This window comes from Coturnix japonica, chromosome 20, assembly GCF_054131305.1.
Source record: "Coturnix japonica strain WE chromosome 20, WE-NBRP24, whole genome shotgun sequence".
Lineage (NCBI taxonomy): Eukaryota > Metazoa > Chordata > Aves > Galliformes > Phasianidae > Coturnix > Coturnix japonica.
In genome coordinates this window covers 11380347-11402744 of record NC_140682.1, presented here as the reverse complement: position 1 = coordinate 11402744, position 22398 = coordinate 11380347, and the positions used below count along the sequence as shown (strand labels likewise).

The 22398-nt window shown below is 47.8% G+C and overlaps 1 long non-coding RNA gene and 1 pseudogene across 1 annotated transcript in view; one reads left to right on the top strand and one right to left on the bottom strand.

Moving 5' to 3' along the window:
* Positions 1-22398, bottom strand: part of LOC146757656 (uncharacterized) — a 594671-nt gene that overhangs the window by 462434 nt on the left and 109839 nt on the right. The window lies entirely within an intron of this gene.
* On the top strand, positions 11011-13308 carry LOC146757659 (uncharacterized; annotated as a pseudogene).

The following is a 22398-nucleotide window of genomic DNA, read 5'->3' as shown; positions in this document are numbered from 1 at the left end:
CCTTGCACCCCATGCAGAGCCTGGGATCTTCTGTCCCTGTGTCTTTCATTTAACACCATACAATTCTCCTTCTCCTGCCCCAGGAAGGGCCCCGAGCCAACATGAGGGACAGGATCTCCCTGCCAGGGGTCTGGGAATCAAGTCATGTCCTGTCTGCTTCCTAAGACAAAGGAGGGGTTTCTTAGCATCAGAGCCACCATGCCAGTGCCTTTGCCTGCCTGTAGTCATGGCTTCCAATTATCTGCTCTAACAGGTCCCTTGGGAATCTTGCTTACTAATGGCCCTCATTGGGCCCATTAATACTCCAAGAAACTGTTACTTCTGCCTTTGTCTTGTTGAGCACTTTGTGCAGACTTCTCTCTGCACTGGAGGCTGATGGACTCAGCAGCAAATGCCCCCTGGGGCCTCTTACCACCTAAGGAGCCCTCCTGTGCCTTGTGCCTTCCTGTCATCCTCTTTGGGTTTTCAGAACTTGTTCAGCAAAGTGGAGAGGTATCTGGAGAGATCTTAAAGAGGAAGAATCCAGCAGACATTTATTGTCTATTTATTTATAGGTGGGTTTAAACAAGTTGTTAAAGCAGCACTGTGCAACTGATATCAATCCAGGATATTCCCAATGAGTTCTATTCTGTTACTGTGTGGACAAACGTCCTTCTCAACCTCCCCACCCCATTTCTACTCACACTGGCCCCCTGGGACTAGCATCTCTTTTCCTGACATCACTCTTCTCCTCTGCATTCATCCGCTCAGTGTTAAACCTGCTTTGCACCAACTCCCACTGGCTTTCCACAGAGAACCGGCTGCACACGGAAAAGGAAAGATTTCTCTCTTTTTTTTGGCCTACAAACAGAAGGAAGGGTGGTGCAATGTAAACAGTTGAACAGTAAAACACAGTGATCAACTGCTTGCCATGTCCAAGCTGCTTCTATTGAGGTTTGTCTTTCACAGGGAATATTTGTAGAAGAAATGAGTGAGACGCAGATAGGAAGGGATAGATAGAATCACAGTGAAGGATTTGACAACAGAGTCCATCAGACACTGGAGAGATGGAGCAAATTCCAGTAATCTCCCTGAATGTCAGAAAACAGCCAGATAGTTGGGAGGTATCAACTTAAAATTGAAAAGGACTTGTGAGTATTTCACACATTGGGAATGGTTAACACATTTTCATTGATTTCTATCTTTGTCTTCAAATGTTTTTTTCACTTTTACCGACATTAATGAACATCTTTCAAACTTCCTGCTTCAAAAAATAAAAAGAGAAAGAGAAAGAGAAAGAAAAAGGGAAAGAAAAAGGGAATGAAAACAAAAAAGAAAACGAAAAAGGAAAAGGAAAAGGAAAAGGAAAAGGAAAAGAAGGGAAAAAAAAGAAAAAGAAAAAGGGAAAAAAAAGAAATAAAAAAAGTAAGAAAAAGGAAAAGAAAAAGGGAAAGAAAAAGAAAAAGGAGAAGAAAAAGAAATAGAAAAAGAAAGAAAAGGAAAATGAAAATGAAAAGGAAAAGGAAAAGGTAAAGGAAAAGGAAAAGGAAAAGGAAAAGGAAAAGGAAAAGGAAAAGGAAAAGGAAAAGGAAAAGGAAAAGGAAAAGGAAAAGGAAAAGGAAAAGGAAAAGGAAAAGGAAAAGGAAAAGGAAAGGAAAGGGAATCATAGAATTACCCAGTTTGGAAAAGACCTTGAAGAACATCAAGTCCAACCACAGCCTAACCATAAAGGGAAAAAAAAGGGAAGGGAAGAAGAAGGGAAGGGAAATGGAAAGGAAGAGAGAAAGGGGAAGGGAAAGGGAAAAGGAAAGGAAAAGAAGAAAAAAAAAAAAAAAAAGAAAAAAAGAAAAAAGAAAGATCCATTTGTGTCTCGCACATGGCCTGGTGCCCGTTTTACCTTCACATTCCCCACCAGACCTTCCTTGCTGGTATGAAATCTAGCAGAGCACCTCTCCGCTTTGGTTCCTCCATGAAGCTCGAGAAGCTGCCATCTGTGCTCTCCAGGGATCTCCTGGATGGCACATGCCCTGCTGTGCTGTCCCTGCAGCAGATACTGGAGTGAAAAAGGCCCCCAAAGGGGACAAGGGCCGGACAACATCAGGCTCCCATCTGTCTGCAGAGGGCACCTTCCATTTGCTCTCCCTGATCAGGAAGCCTGGAACAGACACTGTTGGTCTCCTCTCTTTTCCATTTTCATCAGCTCTGACCTGGCTGCTCTGCCATCCCCAGGCAGAGCTCAGTGCACTCTCACAGAGGGCAGTCGCCCTTCCTTGTCTCTTCGCCCATCCATCCCTAAGACTCTGTATCCCCCTTGTGCTACGGTGCAATTGTGGAAGCCATTAAACTGCATCCCTGTGGTCCAAACAAGAGCTCAGGCCTGCAACTCTACAAAGATTTCTAGGTCATCACGTGTTGGTGTTCTCATTAGTGCAAAAACACAGAAGTAAGCATCCTAATTGGAAAGCATAATTGGACAGAGCCTGACTGGAGAGCTCATCTATGGTGTTAGTTTGAAGAAGGTGGCACACAGGAATTTAACCCATTGTGGGTCTTGGAGTTGACATAGCAGCATTTGCAGCTACAAGTGAATGGGACTGGATCCTGATACAGACTGGGAAGGAGACAAAGCTGCCACCTGACTGGGAAGGACCATTCCAAGTACTCCTAACAACTGAAACAGCTGTGAGGACAGCCGAGAAAGGATGGACTTATGACACACTGGTATAGGTATCCACTAGCCCTGAGGCGTGGGAACTGTGGCCATAGAAAAACCTTTAAAAGATAAGAATTAGAAGGAAATCATGAAAAGTTTTTTTATATGCATATATATTTTTTATTATTTTAACTAACCTTTCACTTCTCCTCGAATAGGTAAATGAATTGTATATGTAAGTGGGAGAGTATTATAACCTATATAGAACCAATACTCACAAAAAGTTTTCCTTGTAACAAAAAAGTTTTTACTGCTGTACCCATTTGCTATCCTGATAATTATCTGGAAAAGGTGAAATTTGACAATAATGCAGGGGAGGGACCAACTGATAGTTTTGATATGAATAAAGGACTCTTGTGGTGTATGGAATGATGTATGGTGGACAACTGCCAATTGAGGCTGGACAGAGACACTCCTTGAAAATACCCAGAATGTCCAGGATAGGGAAGAGCTTAAAAAGGGGTAGAAAATCTTCCTGAAAACCCTGCAGTTATGACAATTAAGGAGATAAAAGATCTTAGACAAACATTTGAAACTGAAACAAGATATGGGGACGTTAATGCCTGGGTAGAATGGACTAAGTATACTGTCCAGAGTCCCAACCATAGCAATTGCTACACTTGTGCATCGGGACGGCCAATAGCTCAGGTGGTACCCATTCTGCTGGGATGGACCAAGGACCCCAAGGGAATGTGATGCATGATTGCCCTGTATCAAGAGAAAACTGCCTGGGGAAATAGAGAGTGCAGACCTCTCTCTTGTTTCCTCCAATGCCTGATACAGATGTCAAGATCCCTCCTGCGCTCTCTACAGCAGTAGGTAACCATACAGCTTGCCTCTCACAGCAGGGTGTGAAGGCTACCAGGCCTATAGGAAACTTTTCCTTATGCAGTGATGAGGTCTTGGATGTTATGGAGGATTCAGCAGGAAATTATTCAAGATTGGGAATCTCCAGGGCAAATCTCCGGTGGTACTGTGGGGGAAAGATTTTTATGGTCCAGCTTAACCATCTAACTGGAGAGGCACCTGTGCACTTGTTCAATTAGTTTTACCATTCACCCTGGCATTTGGAAAAGAAATGTATATAGATTTAGTTGGGGTACCTAGAGGTGTCCCTGATAAATTTAAGGCAAGAAATCAAATTGCTGCAGGATTGGAGTCACTGTTTTGGTGGATGACAATCAACAAGAACATAGACTGGATTAACTACATATAAAATATACAAAAGTGCAATTAAGGGAATAGCAGAACAGCTAGCCACACACCGGAAAAGGAATGATCTAGCAGGAGAGAAATCCTGCTAGATTGAAGAAAAGGGGGGAATGAACAGTGAAGCAGGAAACAGAAGCTCTGCTGGAATTCGGAATAAAGGGGGGCTAAAAGGGGGATAGTTAAAGGTAGTTTATAGAAACAAGTAAAGGAAACTTAAAGGTAGTTTATAGAAATAAGTAAAAGAAACTTAAAGGTAACAAGTAAAAGAAACAAGGGGCCTGAGAGAGCAGGGAGGATGCAGATAAGGAGCGAGACCTCACGGACGACCAGAAGAGGAGTTGCATTCCCCCTGATAAGAACAAGAGGGTATCAGCATGCTAAAGACAAGAGGGGGTCTGTATGCTAAAGAGCTATTGAATATGTACCAGAATTCCTAGAACTACTGACTATGTATTAGAAGTCTAAGAAATCATTGACTATGTATCAGAATTCCGAGAAATCATTGACTATGTATTAAATGTACCTATAACTGTGTCCCGATTTTACAAGTCGGTGTGCAAGTTTGAAGGAGCTATCCCCCTTGCACCTGGCACTGCGCAACGCTGGAATAAACATACCTGCTTTATAACCCATCTCTGGATTATAGAGTTTGATTCCGCAAGCCAGGAGGACGTCTTAACAGCTGAGACACTGGATGATGCAGGCTGGGAGGAAACCAGTTTGATCAGCCCCTCCAGCAGGCTGTTTTGATCATCCTGATCCTCATCAGCTGTGTCCCATCTCACCACGGGTTCACAGGGCTCATCACGATGAAGCACAGCAGACAGTTCCTCCATCCTACCTTCCTGATTACTCTCTACTCTATCCAGTCTTTCAGTTACTTTCACAGGGGCTGAAACATAAGCACGTAGAGGGGTTAAACGTAGCTCAAAGTCATGAAGCTTAGTAATCATTTCATTCAAAGGGGTCTTCTTTGCCCTCTGCCAGACGTTGCTGCTCATGTACCGCCATACTCACCTGGTGCAGACCTTGTGCACATATGCCACATACTTGGTGTACGCCTGACTCTCTCAGGATCATGGCCTTGGTTTGGACTGGAATTTGGATCAGAATTCTGAGGAATAAACGTGGGGTCGTGTAACATCTCCACCACGGCCCGTTCTCTCAAATAACGACGCCTCTTTCTCTCTAAGTAAGTCACAAAACAAAGACTCATGGGGGACGACAGTGTATTGTAGGGGGCAGAAACGGGGACGGGAGGACGGGGGCGGGGGGGGCACAGATAGGGGAGCCTAGGGGTCAGAATGGGGGCGTGGGGTGGGGCAACGAGGTACCCCTGGGAGGGGAGGAGGCACAGGGAACATCCCGCCGTCCAACAGAAGCCCTGAGTGCCACAGAGGCCCCGCGGGGCCAACGCAGGGCGGCTCGCGGCGCCCGCGGAGGGGACCCCTTCAGGCCTCCCCCAGAACAGCCACTTGCAGAAGCGGAGGCGGCGCTCGGAGCCCCGGGGTTGCCCGGCGGCGCTGCAGCAGTGCGGAGAGCAGCTCGACTTCGGCACGGCCGCCTCTTCCTCGGGGCGCGGGGTGATGACGGCACGGCTGGCGCCGCTCGGGCAACGAGCACAGGCGCAGGCGCGCTGACGCGCTGTTGCTATGCCGACGTCGTCACGCATGCGCTGTCGCCGTGGTGGCAGTTTCGAGTGCGCGCAGAGAGGGGGGAAGGCGCGCTGTCGCCATGGCAACGCGGCCTGTACACGCAGGGCCTGAAGCCTGAGTGGGCCTCGGGGGCGGTGGGGGGCAAAGAAGCCGGGGGGGAACGGAGAGCCCTCGGGGATCTCCTGGTGAGGTGTGGGGGGGCTTAGGGGGGAGGGCAAAGCTCCGGGTGTGCTCAGTGGTATCCAGGGTGGTCGAGCGCCCACCTACTTCTTCCCCATTTGTTCACCATCAGCTTCATCACTGAAACCTCTGACTCACTTCCATCCGCTCTTCCCCGGTTTGCAAGATTTCCATTGCTTGTTAGGCCAGGGGGTGCCACTTTCTAAAAACAATGCATGTGGAACGTGAGGAAAATGCCCGTGTCCCGTTTTGAGGCAAAAGACACAAGAATTCTGTTGCGAATGCAGTCCTTATTGTGAGGCAAAATCACCAAGTGTAAAATTATTGAGGAAAAACAAGACTCTTCACCCAGTAAAGCTGAAATGGACAGTTTTACAACTGTAGCTTGTGGATTCCTTTTGCTAAACTAATAAATTGGTTCTTAAACTAATGTGCTAATTGCTATTGGTCAGCAAACATAGGTTGCTATGTTGAGCTGAACGTGTGCAGCCTTCAGTGGATTCTTACCCTCTTTTTCACACTCCTTTATAACCCTTCTAATTCTTTCAGGACCAGAATTTGTCTTCTCTCTTTCTTTCAGGTAACCGAGGAGGAAAGACTATTCTCGCTTCCAATGTCCCTGTCTTTTCTCCTTCGCAGGTAACACTTTGTTTTCTATAAGAGTCTCTGGCCCACAGCTCGCTCTCTCTCTCTTACTCTCTCCCCCTCTTAGAGAGTGCTGATTCTGAGGTTTGGGGGGAGGGGCGGGGGGCACAGTGCAGAGGATGTGTTCTCATGCCCGCAGCATCTACTTTGGCTAGAGCAGATCACAGACTTAGAAAGATATTATATTTCTGACTCACTGCTTTTCCTTACCCCTTTTGCCTTTTTTTTTTTTTTTTTTTTTGTGTGTGTGTGTGTGTGTGTGTGTGTTTTTTTTTTTCCTCCACAATTCCACTATTCACTTTTGGTACCTCCATTACACTTCCATTGTACCATCAATAATCAAGCAATACCTTTCTTCACTTCCCACTAACACCCAGCACTTGGTCTCACAATTAGGATACTTAATTATAAAAACTGGTCCCAGAACTTCATTTATGATCCTGGTTTCTTACTCCGTATTCCCCCTGGCTCGCCAGCAAAGACTCTTCAGTGAGCCAAAACACAGCCCAGGGGGTCTTCTAGATATTTCTTAGACACCCCTTGTACCGTAACAGCTTCTTAGATAGCACTTTCACAAGTGTGAAATTTAACAGTCACAAAGACAGAGACAGCAACCAGTACAGTTTATCCTCGGGATCCTTCCTCTCTCCACCTCTCCCCAGGGCCCAACCTTCCTTCTGTGTTCCATTCCTACTCTTGCATAGCTGCCCACCTAATCGTGCCTCTTTCTTGTCCAGTAAACAACTTATCCATGATAAACATCACTTCCACCCATGAGTAGAAATCAGGCCCTGAGAATCAATCTCTGCTTCTCTTTGTGGATCTTCCCTTTTTGATAGCTAATTCCTCCTTTTCCATCTCTAAAGCAGGAAACACATTCTATTCCTACACTAACTACTGTGCCTGGCAGCATCCCTCCTCGCCTTGGTCATTTTTGTAGGATGTCCGTGGCACATCTGACGTCGCGGTCAGAGATAAGTCACGGGAGGAGGACGTATATAATCTCGCTCCCAGGCTGGAGTTTTCTCTCTCTCTTGGACTCTCGGGGAGTGGGAAGCATTCCAGTCGTGTCACCTAGAGTTCACAGTAGGCCTCTCGGTTTTCTGGGGACTCTCTCTCTCTCTCTGTTTTGTTTGATTTATTAGCCTCAATCATATTGTATTATATTGTGTTATCTTGTATTCCGATATCATATTTAGTAAAATAAATTTTCCTCCTTAGATTGCTGCCGCTGTTCTTTTTCCCATTCCCCTTTCCCTTCTTCTCTGGGCTGGGGGCCCTACAGGGCGGCTGCCCCCTGTCACGGGCAAAGGTAAATCTAGGTAACCCGTGACACTCACTAAGCTGGCAATACCTTGCTTGATGCACTCCAGGGGACCATTGGCCTTCCTGGCTGCTTGGGCTCACTGTTGACTCATGTTCAATCTGATGTTGACCAGGACCCCCAATCCTATTCAGTCAGACCGCTCTCCAGTGTCCCATATCCAGTCAGTGTGTATGTCCAGGGTTGCCCCTACCCAGGTGCACAATCAGGCACTTGTTATACTTTCTGCACTTGGTGCTTAGTACCAACTGGTACCCAGTTCTCTGACTTGTCCACATATCTCTGCAAGTCCTCTCCACCCTCAGTGGAAGCAACAGCACCTCCTCATCTGGTATCAGCAGCAAACTTGCTCAGAACATCTTCTAGTCCTGCATGCAAGTCATCCGCAAAAACATGAAAGAGAAGCAGCCCTAAAATGGAGCCCTGGGGAACCCTGACAGTGACCATCTACCAGCCCAATGGAACCTGTTGACTCTAATCATTTGGACCTCACCTATTGGCCAACTGCTCAACCACCACATTCTGTTTCTGTCTATCCGTATGCAGGACATTCTGCCCAGAAGGGTGCAGTCAGAAACAGTTTCAAAAGCTCTACTGAAATCATCAAGGATAACATCAACTGGCTTCCCATGGTCAGCTAAATGGATAACCTTGTGATAAAAGGAGCCAGGGAGCTGAACCCCAAACGAGCAGGGTGAGAAAGAGTCCCCTACAGATGATAAGGCCAGGCATATCACGCCATTCTCCTGGTGGGAAGTCAAAGTGGCCAACTCTTTCCAGAAATTAGATGCCACATGGTTGAGCAGAAGTGAAAGAAGCAAGGACAGGCACTGTAGAGGTCTTACCCTAGAGTGCTTGAAAGAGTGTATTTCAGGATTTAACAAATCTAGTCTTGAATTGAAACGTCTTTGTCTGGAGTATACGACTCCCTGGCTGTCCAGTCTGGTCTGATTCAGCAAACACAATGACAATGCACAGCGCCAGCGAGTCACTGCTATCCTTGCTAAGCCTATAACGACGACAATAAATGAAATGCAGATGTATCCTTCTATTCAGGCCAAAATATGGGGAAGTCTTGAACAGATCACAGATCTCCTTGATGTAATGCTGGACAGTTTCATCATCAAAACTAGTGCCACAGGGGACCACCCCCTACGTTCTGGATATTCACAGCCCAGGTACACAGAACAGACGCACACACCAAGTACCCATGACCCATATGTCTCGCATATGTGACCGACCCTGGTGCACGCAGGCACCAACCACCACTACGCCCCACCTGTGTCCGCGCCCTGGTGCATGCGGGCACTGCCCGCAATGCCGCAACCCATCGGGACCGGACTCGCTCTGCCTCCCAGTGCCCCGCAGCGCTCCGCACAGAGAGATTTCCAGATGAGGCATTTGCACTTCTGCTAGGCAACCACGATCTGTTAGTAAACTGATAGAGTAAAAGAGTAAATCTCAAAGTTAAAAGTCAGGTATGTGGGCCCATAACCAAGTAGGATGTGCAGTTATGATAAGGGAAGAACATCCTGCATACTAAAAGGAACATAGCCCAAGAAGCCGTCCAGAAACAGACTAGTTCAATCAAACATGATGGGGTAAAAAGGACGGAGTGAGGAAGACTTTGAGCCTTTGCAAGGAAGACGTCTGACTTCATCCCCACAACCTCCGGAGGAAGAACCCAGCTACAAACAGCCCATGTGCTGGAGGGAGGGGCAGAATGTAAGTGATTTCCTGGAAAATAATGAATATGTAGATGAATTCCAGGAAATCTGTTGAATATGTATCAGCTTGGCTTTCAAATGGGTAACACTTCTGTTTTCTGGTGTGCAAGAGAAGTGTGATCCCCTTTGCATTCAGTGCCTAATAAACGTATTCCTGCTTTATAACCTAATTCTGGGTTATAGAGTTTGATACTGCAACTCAAAGCCATGCTTCTGGAATCAGTCTGTCCACTGGTGAAAAATACATCTTACTCTGCCGCCTGCCAGGGTCAGCAGTCATCCTGCTCGGGAAGCTGCCCAGGGCGCTGCGGGGAGACGTGTGGGGGGAAGGAGCCCCCCGGCAGGGCTTGTGCTGCCACAGCTGCTGCCTGGGGCAGGGGGATCACAGCTCCACTGCACAACTGAATGTTGTAAGGGTGCTTTGCAAGAGGAGAGCCAAGGCAGGGATTTTCCATTTCCTGTTCTTAGGGAAGGAATAAGGATTGGAGGCAGAAATCTAAAAGGGGTGGTCAACTTTCAACACAGCTCTGAGACTCCCAAATATTTCTTCAGTAAGTCGCTTGTTTTGTGAACAGTCACACAGGTTGTGCTTTCAGCCTCACCTACCGAAATGGATACAGTCAGCTTAAGTTATAGTTGTTTTCTGCAGACATTAACAGTTCACTTGTCCTGTAAACAGGCTGATTTCTCTGAGACAAACTGAAGTGCACAGAGGCTGGTGCTGGGGTCTCGAAGAGCAGCTGGAGTAAAGAGGAAAATATCCAGGAGGCTGTGATGTGATTAGGAAATGAGAAGAAAGAAAGAGCTCCCTAATCTTCTATTCCTCATTCCTTTCAAGAGTCCCAAGGAGATCTGTAAGGGACTCGGCAGTGCTGTGGTTTAGAATTTGTTGGGTTAAAGCTATTTACTAAGACAGAGAAAAAGAAAAGGGTTATGCTTATGATTATGACATAGATCTATATCTCTATATATAAACACATGCTTACTTACGGTATATTCTCACATATATATAACGTATGCAGATGTAAAAATACATGCAAAGATGCTAATACATATGCATATCTGTTTGCAAGTCCAGGACATGTGGCAGGGGTTTTAACAGCCTCAAGGTTCACTGTAGGAACTGGAGTGGCTGTTGGGCTGTTGCAGGAGTTGGAGCAACTGCAGAACTCATTGCTAGAGCTGGAATCACCGCAGGACCTGTGACTGAAGTTGGAGCAGCCACTTGGCTCATTGGAGGGGTTGGAGCAACCACAGGGCTGTACATCCTGGCATATTGCACCTCCCTTGATAGGCATTTGTTTCATTTTCTTATTGCAGTACTTGGAACAGCTAGAGGACCTGTAGCAGGAGTGACTGCAGAGCTCATTATGAGGGGTGGAGTGACAGCAGGACCTGTCCCAGAGCTTGGAGTGACCGTAGGACATGTAGCACAAACTTGGAGCTGCTGCAGGTTCTGTGATGCAGTGTCATCGTCATTGGGTGTCACTTTTGGCAGCCAGCGTTGGGTGTCACCATCATGCAGAGGGGACAAAAGGTCCCCCCTGGGGACACTGCACTGAAGCTGGGAACACCATGACCAGCTCGAGGACTTCCCGGGGCAAATGGGGATACGGCATCACGGTGCCTCACCCCCATAGCTGGGGACATCCCCATGTTACTCTCAGAGTGTCGCATGCCAGAGTTGGTGACATACCCACACCACACGCCAGGGTTGAGGACACCCCCTCAGTGTCACACCATGAAGTCGGGGATACCTGTGTCACCCCTGTGGTGTCACAGCCCAAAGTTGGGGACACTCCTCAGGGCACCTCATCTGTGTCCACCCCCACAGACCACCATTGTTCCCATGGGGTGGGGGTGACAACCCTTACTTTTCTTATTAAGTTTTCTTTCTTGATAACGGCAGATTGGGGATGCCCCCCCCCCCCCCGGCCCCCCCATATGTGAATAAAGGAAAGAGGAATAGTTGTGGGACTCCATGTGTCACAGCGGGAGGGAAATTTGGGGACAGAGGTCACTGCAGCATCCTGATCCTGTAGCCCCTATGGCCCCATAACCACTACAGCCCCATCTGATCAGCCATCCTATGTCCACATCTCATGACTTTATCCCATCCCGTATCCTGTTGTGTATCCATAGCCCATCCCATATCCATCATATCAGCCCCATAGCCATCTCAAACCCATCCTGTGTCTGTGTCCCCACATCCTATCCCCATCCTGTACCCCGTATCTATATCCATTCCAAATCCGTATTCCCACATCCATCCCACGTCCATTCCATATATTTATCCAGTTGTAATCCCAACCCCATCCCATATCCATACCCCATCCCATATCCATCCCATATTCTTCCCATGTCGATCCCATATCCATTTCTGGAGTCCATCCCATACACGTCCCATTTTCTGATCTCCTTTTCATATCCTCGCACCCCAATCCCAATTTTCGCAATCCCACAGCCAACAATCCCAACCCGACGTTCCAAATCTCATTCCCAACCCCACCTCTCACCTGCCAATCCCAATCCCTCATCCCAATCCCACATCCCATCCCATCCCATTTCTTGCTAGAATAGCGCGCACCCCTAAACCCCTCCCCCACCGCCGCTCCGCCCCGCCCCCTGCCCACCCGCCTCCAACCAGGGGCCACGCGACGCCCCTCGCCCGGCCTCTCATTGGTCAACGGCAGCGCCGCCGGCTCCGATTGGCTGAGCCGCAGCAGGCGGGAGCAGCCGTTGACAGCCGGCTCGAGGCCGCCCGGCTCTCACCTCAGACAGCGGCGCTGCCGCAGCCGGGGCCGCCCTTCACGGCAGCGCCGCTGCAGCCGCTGCGGGCCGGAGCCGTCCGGCTGGGATCTGTCCCTGCCTGGCTGTGGCCACATCAAAGTGCTGGGAGGCTTCCCCAGCTCCATGCCATGCACACCATGTCCTGCACCCCTGTGGCCTTCCCCACCCTCTCTCACATCACCTGCTCCAAAGTCCTAAAGGATGGAGCTCCTCACGCTGCCAAGCAGCCCCAGTACCCTCCCTCTGCTCTCTCTCTGCTCCTCCATACAATTCCTCCCAAACCTGTTACACTTTGATCCACCTCTGCTTGGACACAGTGTGACCACATCACCCTCCTTTTAGCTGCTCTCTTACTGCAGCCACTTGGCCCTCCTTTGGGTCTGCTTTAGGCCTCTTGCATCGATACCCCAACCCCATTATCCAAAGCAAAGTTCGCATAACCCCTCCCACGGACACCTCTAATCTCCTGATGACCAATGAAGCCCTCTGATGACCTCCTTGATTAATGGAGCCTTGTGATGTTCAATGAACATCTCTGACAACCAGTGGAGTCAGTGGAGCCCTCCGACAACCAACAAAGCCTTCAGATGACTGCAGTCACCTTCTGATGGCAAAACAAGCCCTCTGATGGGCAGCAGCTTGCTGCTTTCTGTGCATAGAAGGGAAGGGTGGGAAAGGGAGATGTTGACATCACCTTGGTAGACAGCAGTTTGCTCATCGTAGCAATGTTTGTTCCTGATTTGATCAGAGAACCTCGAGAGGAGTGTGGCTGCTTCTGACATTCCTGTGAGACTCTGCTGTGGTTGAAGAGATGAGGCAGGTGATGAACTGCAGACAAAGCCATACTGCCTGATGTTGCTGTTGTTCAGGTAGTACAAAGCATTCAAATGGCTGGCCGTCTCCAAATGATGCACGATAGAAAGCTGCAGCCACACCGTCAATCAACTGTGATGATGCCTGTGTATCCTGAGACGACGACTCTTTTAATCAGGGGGCTTCCAGAATCTCTGAAACCCGTAGGCATACAACTGCAATGGAAGATACAGGCTGTGTCCCAGGGAGAAAGAACCTGGGCAGCGTTAGAAGGAACTGTAACATCCAACCATCTGCAGTCAGGATACAAAGTATGGACATGGGGGGAGGTTGCCCAAGAGTTAATTAACTGTGGCAGAAAATACGGGCTGGTGATTTCTTCCACCAGTAAGTGTGAGCCAAGGGGAGTGAGGCTTGCAGCAGTCAGCCTTGCCCCTGGGCCACCCAGCCCAAAGCTCAATGGGGCTGGAAAGGGTCTCACTGGCAGTCATTGCCAGTAAGTACAGGTAGGCAAAATATTGATCATAAATGTAATTGTCTCTGGACACTGGGCTGTCAAGAGGGCGTTCCCCGAGATTTGATGGGTGGATTACCCACAGTCAGGTTAGAGAAATCAGTTAACTGGTGGCCAGAACAAAAGCTCAAAAAGCTCAAGAAAAGCTGATGCATTCGCCCCCCTCCAGCGCAAGGTAGGCAGGAGGCGGGGGAGGGCAGTGAAGGGTGGATGTATTAGAAAGCTTACAACAAAAGGAGAAGATCCTCGATTTAACATCTTCTGTCCCAAGGCCTCACCCACCACCCTTGCCATTTGCCCCTGTGAGTCACCATCCAGTTGCTGATAAACCAGGGAAACACTTCTCTCCCTGGCCAGCCTGTGTCGACTCACCCAGCTATCCTGAGGCCAGTGTCCCTAACCTTAGTGGAACCTCTTAATAAATACACTTGGAAGGCTAAGGGTGCCCGGGAAAAGGAATATAGAATTAACACTTGCTCAATTATTCCCTCATTTTAACCATATTAACAAAGCCCCCAAAAGGCAAGTTGGGGTCTTGTTTTATTTTACAGAGGATCCCCGTGTGACCTCGACTTAGCACAGAATGGCTGAGAGCTGCCTTTACCCATATGTGTTCTGTGAGAGAAAAACCGAAGATGTGACTGTGCCGGAATACTGAATACCTCTGTGTTACATCTTTTGGTTGCAATAGTCTTGGCTTGTTGTGGTTGTGGGTTGTGACTGATATCAGCCCTTGGATCTGCTCAACTCCACAATTGGGCTCAGGGTGTTTTCAGCTCATCCTGTCTTTCTGGTGCTCCCTGCACAGTGGCACCATCCCTTCTGAGCCCTTCTGTCACCCCTTTTGGTCAAACTGGTGATGATTTGCATGGAACTCCTCCACGGTGCTTCCAAATTCCTAACACACTGGGAAATGAGCCAAGGGACCCACCTGATATCTGTTAGATGTGCTCACAAAAGAAATCCTTCCTAGAGCCCTTTGCACCGATGCTGTTCTGTGTCACATCTGTCCAGGAGCTGCATCCAAAAGGTGGCTGTTGGAAATGGTCTGAGTGTTGACAAGAGATGTGCGTGTTTGTGGGATTACCCCCCTTATGGTTCTTACTGTGGGGTATCCTACACACTGCCCCGTGAGAAGTTCAGCAGACCACCACAGTATTTGAACTTCCAAACCAGCATTTGGGTCTCTCAGCATCTGAATTGCTTTGGAAATGCTCAAGTGGAAAGTTCTCGAGACACTGAATCACCTTTGAGAACATTGCATGGTGTCACTGATGTCTATGTCCGTGACAGGGGGGCAGTAGGCCCGTAGGCTCCCCCAGCCCCTGACAAGTGGGAAGGGAAAAAGGGAAAGGGAAAGAGATGGGAGCTGGGCTCAGGGAAACAAACAGAGAAGCGGCAATGATCTAAGGAGGAAAACTTATTTTACTAATTACAATCTAATTGAAATTGAGGCTAATAAATCAAGTAAAATAAAAGAGAAAGAGAGAGGTTTCACACTCGCTGCCAGGCACTGAGAGAGAGAGAGCTAGCGTCACTTCCGTGACGTGTTTCCCTCTCTGACCATGAGGTCCTCTGAGACATGTAGTTTTTCTTCTCTGTGCTCCACATGATGTTATGATGTGGCATAAGAACAGCAAAGATGACAAAACCATGACAAGGACTAGAAGATGTTCTGAGCAAGTTTGCTGATGATACCAGATTAGGAGGTGCTGTTGCCCCCACGGAGGGTGGAGAGGACTTGCAGAGAGATGTGGACAAATCAGAGAAGTGGGTACAAGTTGGTGCATAAAGCATAACCAAAACAAAATGTGCCTGATTGTGCACCTGGGTAGGGGCAACCCTGGACATACACACTAACTGGATATGGGACACTGGAGAGAAGACTGACTGAAAAGGATTGGGGGTCCTGGTCAGCATCAAACTGAACATGAGTCAGCGGTGTGCCCAGGCAGCCAGGAAGGCCGACAGTCCACTGGAGTGCATCAAGCACAGTACTGACAGCTGGGTGAGGGAAAGGATTGTCCCTGTCTGCTCTGCATTGCTACAGCCTCACCTGGAGCACTGGGAGAACTGTAGAGCAGAAAGGACATCAAACTATGGGAGGATGTGCAAAGGATGGCACTGGAACCAAGAGATCTGAAGTTCAGAGCTTCATTGGGATTGACTACGTGTTCAGATTGGGCCCTTCTCCCATCCCACATCCTGCAATGAGACACAGGGCACACCTAAGGCATGAACCTCACAGTGTCCTTGCACCCCATGCAGAGCCTGGGATCTTCTGTCCCTGTGTCTTTCATTTAACACCATACAATTCTCCTTCTCCTGCCCCAGGAAGGGCCCCGAGCCAACATGAGGGACAGGATCTCCCTGCCAGGGGTCTGGGAATCAAGTCATGTCCTGTCTGCTTCCTAAGACAAAGGAGGGGTTTCTTAGCATCAGAGCCACCATGCCAGTGCCTTTGCCTGCCTGTAGTCATGGCTTCCAATTATCTGCTCTAACAGGTCCCTTGGGAATCTTGCTTACTAATGGCCCTCATTGGGCCCATTAATACTCCAAGAAACTGTTACTTCTGCCTTTGTCTTGTTGAGCACTTTGTGCAGACTTCTCTCTGCACTGGAGGCTGATGGACTCAGCAGCAAATGCCCCCTGGGGCCTCTTACCACCTAAGGAGCCCTCCTGTGCCTTGTGCCTTCCTGTCATCCTCTTTGGGTTTTCAGAACTTGTTCAGCAAAGTGGAGAGGTATCTGGAGAGATCTTAAAGAGGAAGAATCCAGCAGACATTTATTGTCTATTTATTTATAGGTGGGTTTAAACAAGTTGTTAAAGCAGCACTGTGCAACTGATATCAATCCAGGATATTCCCAATGAGTTCTATTCTGTTACTGTGTGGACAAACGTCCTTCTCAACCTCCCCACCCCATTTCTACTCACACTGGCCCCCTGGGACTAGCATCTCTTTTCCTGACATCACTCTTCTCCTCTGCATTCATCCGCTCAGTGTTAAACCTGCTTTGCACCAACTCCCACTGGCTTTCCACAGAGAACCGGCTGCACACGGAAAAGGAAAGATTTCTCTCTTTTTTTTGGCCTACAAACAGAAGGAAAGGTGGTGCAATGTAAACAGTTGAACAGTAAAACACAGTGATCAACTGCTTGCCATGTCCAAGCTGCTTCTATTGAGGTTTGTCTTTCACAGGGAATATTTGTAGAAGAAATGAGTGAGACGCAGATAGGAAGGGATAGATAGAATCACAGTGAAGGATTTGACAACAGAGTCCATCAGACACTGGAGAGATGGAGCAAATTCCAGTAATCTCCCTGAATGTCAGAAAACAGCCAGATAGTTGGGAGGTATCAACTTAAAATTGAAAAGGACTTGTGAGTATTTCACACATTGGGAATGGTTAACACATTTTCATTGATTTCTATCTTTGTCTTCAAATGTTTTTTTCACTTTTACCGACATTAATGAACATCTTTCAAACTTCCTGCTTCAAAAAATAAAAAGAGAAAGAGAAAGAGAAAGAGAAAGAAAAAGGGAATGAAAACAAAAAAGAAAACGAAAAAGGAAAAGGAAAAGGTAAAGAAGAAAAAAAAAGAAAAAGAAAAAGGGAAAAAAAAAGAAACAAAAAAGTAAGAAAAAGGAAAAGAAAAAGGGAAAGAAAAAGAAAAGAAAAAGGAGAAGAAAAAGAAATAGAAAAAGAAAGAAAAGGAAAATGAAAATGAAAAGAAAGGAAAGGAAAGGAAAGAAAAGGGAAGGAAAGGGAATCATAGAATTACCCAGTTTGGAAAAGACCTTGAAGAACATCAAGTCCAACCACAGCCTAACCATAAAGGGAAAAAAAAGGGAAGGGAAGAAGAAGGGAAGGGAAATGGAAAGGAAGAGAGAAAGGGGAAGGGAAAGGGAAAAGGAAAGGAAAAGAAGAAAAAAAAAAAAAAAGAAAAAAGAAAGATCCATTTGTGTCTCGCACATGGCCTGGTGCCCGTTTTACCTTCACATTCCCCACCAGACCTTCCTTGCTGGTATGAAATCTAGCAGAGCACCTCTCCTCTTTGGTTCCTCCATGAAGCTCGAGAAGCTGCCATCTGTGCTCTCCAGGGATCTCCTGGATGGCACATGCCCTGCTGTGCTGTCCCTGCAGCAGATACTGGAGTGAAAAAGGCCCCCAAAGGGGACAAGGGCCGGACAACATCAGGCTCCCATCTGTCTGCAGAGGGCACCTTCCATTTGCTCTCCCTGATCAGGAAGCCTGGAACAGACACTGTTGGTCTCCTCTCTTTTCCATTTTCATCAGCTCTGACCTGGCTGCTCTGCCATCCCCAGGCAGAGCTCAGTGCACTCTCACAGAGGGCAGTCGCCCTTCCTTGTCTCTTCGCCCATCCATCCCTAAGACTCTGTATCCCCCTTGTGCTACGGTGCAATTGTGGAAGCCATTAAACTGCATCCCTGTGGTCCAAACAAGAGCTCAGGCCTGCAACTCTACAAAGATTTCTAGGTCATCACGTGTTGGTGTTCTCATTAGTGCAAAAACACAGAAGTAAGCATCCTAATTGGAAAGCATAACTGGACAGAGCCTGACTGGAGAGCTCATCTATGGTGTTAGTTTGAAGAAGGTGGCACACAGGAATTTAACCCATTGTGGGTCTTGGAGTTGACATAGCAGCATTTGCAGCTACATGTGAATGGGACTGGATCCTGATACAGACTGGGAAGGAGACAAAGCTGCCACCTGACTGGGAAGGACCATTCCAAGTACTCCTAACAACTGAAACAGCTGTGAGGACAGCCGAGAAAGGATGGACTTATGACACACTGGTATAGGTATCCACTAGCCCTGAGGCGTGGGAACTGTGGCCATAGAAAAACCTTTAAAAGATAAGAATTAGAAGGAAATCATGAAAAGTTTTTTTATATGCATATATATTTTTTATTATTTTAACTAACCTTTCACTTCTCCTCGAATAGGTAAATGAATTGTATATGTAAGTGGGAGAGTATTATAACCTATATAGAACCAATACTCACAAAAAGTTTTCCTTGTAACAAAAAAGTTTTTACTGCTGTACCCATTTGCTATCCTGATAATTATCTGGAAAAGGTGAAATTTGACAATAATGCAGGGGAGGGACCAACTGATAGTTTTGATATGAATAAGGGACTCTTGTGGTGTATGGAATGATGTATGGTGGACAACTGCCAATTGAGGCTGGACAGAGACACTCCTTGAAAATACCCAGAATGTCCAGGATAGGGAAGAGCTTAAAAAGGGGTAGAAAATCTTCCTGAAAACCCTGCAGTTATGACAATTAAGGAGATAAAAGATCTTAGACAAACATTTGAAACTGAAACAAGATATGGGGACGTTAATGCCTGGGTAGAATGGACTAAGTATACTGTCCAGAGTCCCAACCATAGCAATTGCTACACTTGTGCATCGGGACGGCCAATAGCTCAGGTGGTACCCATTCTGCTGGGATGGACCAAGGACCCCAAGGGAATGTGATGCATGATTGCCCTGTATCAAGAGAAAACTGCCTGGGGAAATAGAGAGTGCAGACCTCTCTCTTGTTTCCTCCAATGCCTGATACAGATGTCAAGATCCCTCCTGCGCTCTCTACAGCAGTAGGTAACCATACAGCTTGCCTCTCACAGCAGGGTGTGAAGGCTACCAGGCCTATAGGAAACTTTTCCTTATGCAGTGATGAGGTCTTGGATGTTATGGAGGATTCAGCAGGAAATTATTCAAGATTGGGAATCTCCAGGGCAAATCTCCGGTGGTACTGTGGGGGAAAGATTTTTATGGTCCAGCTTAACCATCTAACTGGGGAGGCACCTGTGCACTTGTTCAATTAGTTATACCATTCACCCTGGCATTTGGAAAAGAAATGTATATAGATTTAGTTGGGGTACCTAGAGGTGTCCCTGATAAATTTAAGGCAAGAAATCAAATTGCTGCAGGATTGGAGTCACTGTTTTGGTGGATGACAATCAACAAGAACATAGACTGGATTAACTACATATAAAATATACAAAAGTGCAATTAAGGGAATAGCAGAACAGCTAGCCACACACCGGAAAAGGAATGATCTAGCAGGAGAGAAATCCTGCTAGATTGAAGAAAAGGGGGGAATGAACAGTGAAGCAGGAAACAGAAGCTCTGCTGGAATTCGGAATAAAGGGGGGCTAAAAGGGGGATAGTTAAAGGTAGTTTATAGAAACAAGTAAAGGAAACTTAAAGGTAGTTTATAGAAATAAGTAAAAGAAACTTAAAGGTAACAAGTAAAAGAAACAAGGGGCCTGAGAGAGCAGGGAGGATGCAGATAAGGAGTGAGACCTCACGGACGACCAGAAGAGGAGTTGCATTCCCCCTGATAAGAACAAGAGGGGGTCAGCATGCTAAAGACAAGAGGGGGTCTGTATGCTAAAGAGCTATTGAATATGTACCAGAATTCCTAGAACTATTGACTATGTATTAGAAGTCTAAGAAATCATTGACTATGTATCAGAATTCCGAGAAATCATTGACTATGTATTAAATGTACCTATAACTGTGTCCCGATTTTACAAGTCGGTGTGCAAGTTTGAAGGAGCTATCCCCCTTGCACCTGGCACTGCGCAACGCTGGAATAAACATACCTGCTTTATAACCCATCTCTGGATTATAGAGTTTGATTCCGCAAGCCAGGAGGACGTCTTAACAGCTGAGACACTGGATGATGCAGGCTGGGAGGAAACCAGTTTGATCAGCCCCTCCAGCAGGCTTTTTTGATCATCCTGATCCTCATCAGCTGTGTCCCATCTCACCACGGGTTCACAGGGCTCATCACGATGAAGCACAGCAGACAGTTCCTCCATCCTACCTTCCTGATTACTCTCTATTCTATCCAGTCTTTCAGTTACTTTCACAGGGGCTGAAACATAAGCACGTAGAGGGGTTAAACGTAGCTCAAAGTCATGAAGCTTAGTAATCATTTCATTCAAAGGGGTCTTCTTTGCCCTCTGCCAGACGTTGCTGCTCATGTACCGCCATACTCACCTGGTGCAGACCTTGTGCACATATGCCACATACTTGGTGTACGCCTGACTCTCTCAGGATCATGGCCTTGGTTTGGACTGGAATTTGGATCAGAATTCTGAGGAATAAACGTGGGGTCGTGTAACATCTCCACCACGGCCCGTTCTCTCAAATAACGACGCCTCTTTCTCTCTAAGTAAGTCACAAAACAAAGACTCATGGGGGACGACAGTGTATTGTAGGGGTCAGAAACGGGGACGGGAGGACGGGGGCGGGGGGGGCACAGATAGGGGAGCCTAGGGGTCAGAATGGGGGCGTGGGGTGGGGCAACGAGGTACCCCTGGGAGGGGAGGAGGCACAGGGAACATCCCGCCGTCCAACAGAAGCCCTGAGTGCCACAGAGGCCCCGCGGGGCCAACGCAGGGCGGCTCGCGGCGCCCGCGGAGGGGACCCCTTCAGGCCTCCCCCAGAACAGCCACTTGCAGAAGCGGAGGCGGCGCTCGGAGCCCCGGGGTTGCCCGGCGGCGCTGCAGCAGTGCGGAGAGCAGCTCGACTTCGGCACGGCCGCCTCTTCCTCGGGGCGCGGGGTGATGACGGCACGGCTGGCGCCGCTCGGGCAACGAGCACAGGCGCAGGCGCGCTGACGCGCTGTTGCTATGCCGACGTCGTCACGCATGCGCTGTCGCCGTGGTGGCAGTTTCGAGTGCGCGCAGAGAGGGGGGAAGGCGCGCTGTCGCCATGGCAACGCGGCCTGTACACGCAGGGCCTGAAGCCTGAGTGGGCCTCGGGGGCGGTGGGGGGCAAAGAAGCCGGGGGGGAACGGAGAGCCCTCGGGGATCTCCTGGTGAGGTGTGGGGGGGCTTAGGGGGGAGGGCAAAGCTCCGGGTGTGCTCAGTGGTATCCAGGGTGGTCGAGCGCCCACCTACTTCTTCCCCATTTGTTCACCATCAGCTTCATCACTGAAACCTCTGACTCACTTCCATCCGCTCTTCCCCGGTTTGCAAGATTTCCATTGCTTGTTAGGCCAGGGGGTGCCACTTTCTAAAAACAATGCATGTGGAACGTGAGGAAAATGCCCGTGTCCCGTTTTGAGGCAAAAGACACAAGAATTCTGTTGCGAATGCAGTCCTTATTGTGAGGCAAAATCACCAAGTGTAAAATTATTGAGGAAAAACAAGACTCTTCACCCAGTAAAGCTGAAATGGACAGTTTTACAACTGTAGCTTGTGGATTCCTTTTGCTAAACTAATAAATTGGTTCTTAAACTAATGTGCTAATTGCTATTGGTCAGCAAACATAGGTTGCTATGTTGAGCTGAACGTGTGCAGCCTTCAGTGGATTCTTACCCTCTTTTTCACACTCCTTTATAACCCTTCTAATTCTTTCAGGACCAGAATTTGTCTTCTCTCTTTCTTTCAGGTAACCGAGGAGGAAAGACTATTCTCGCTTCCAGTGTCCCTGTCTTTTCTCCTTCGCAGGTAACACTTTGTTTTCTATAAGAGTCTCTGGCCCACAGCTCGCTCTCTCTCTCTTACTCTCTCCCCCTCTTAGAGAGTGCTGATTCTGAGGTTTGGGGGGAGGGGCGGGGGGCACAGTGCAGAGGATGTGTTCTCATGCCCGCAGCATCTACTTTGGCTAGAGCAGATCACAGACTTAGAAAGATATTATATTTCTGACTCACCGCTTTTCCTTACCCCTTTTGCCGTTTTTTTTTTTTTTTTTTTTTTTTTTTTTGTGTGTGTGTGTGTGTGTGTGTGTGTGTGTTTTTTTTTTCCTCCACAATTCCACTATTCACTTTTGGTACCTCCATTACACTTCCATTGTACC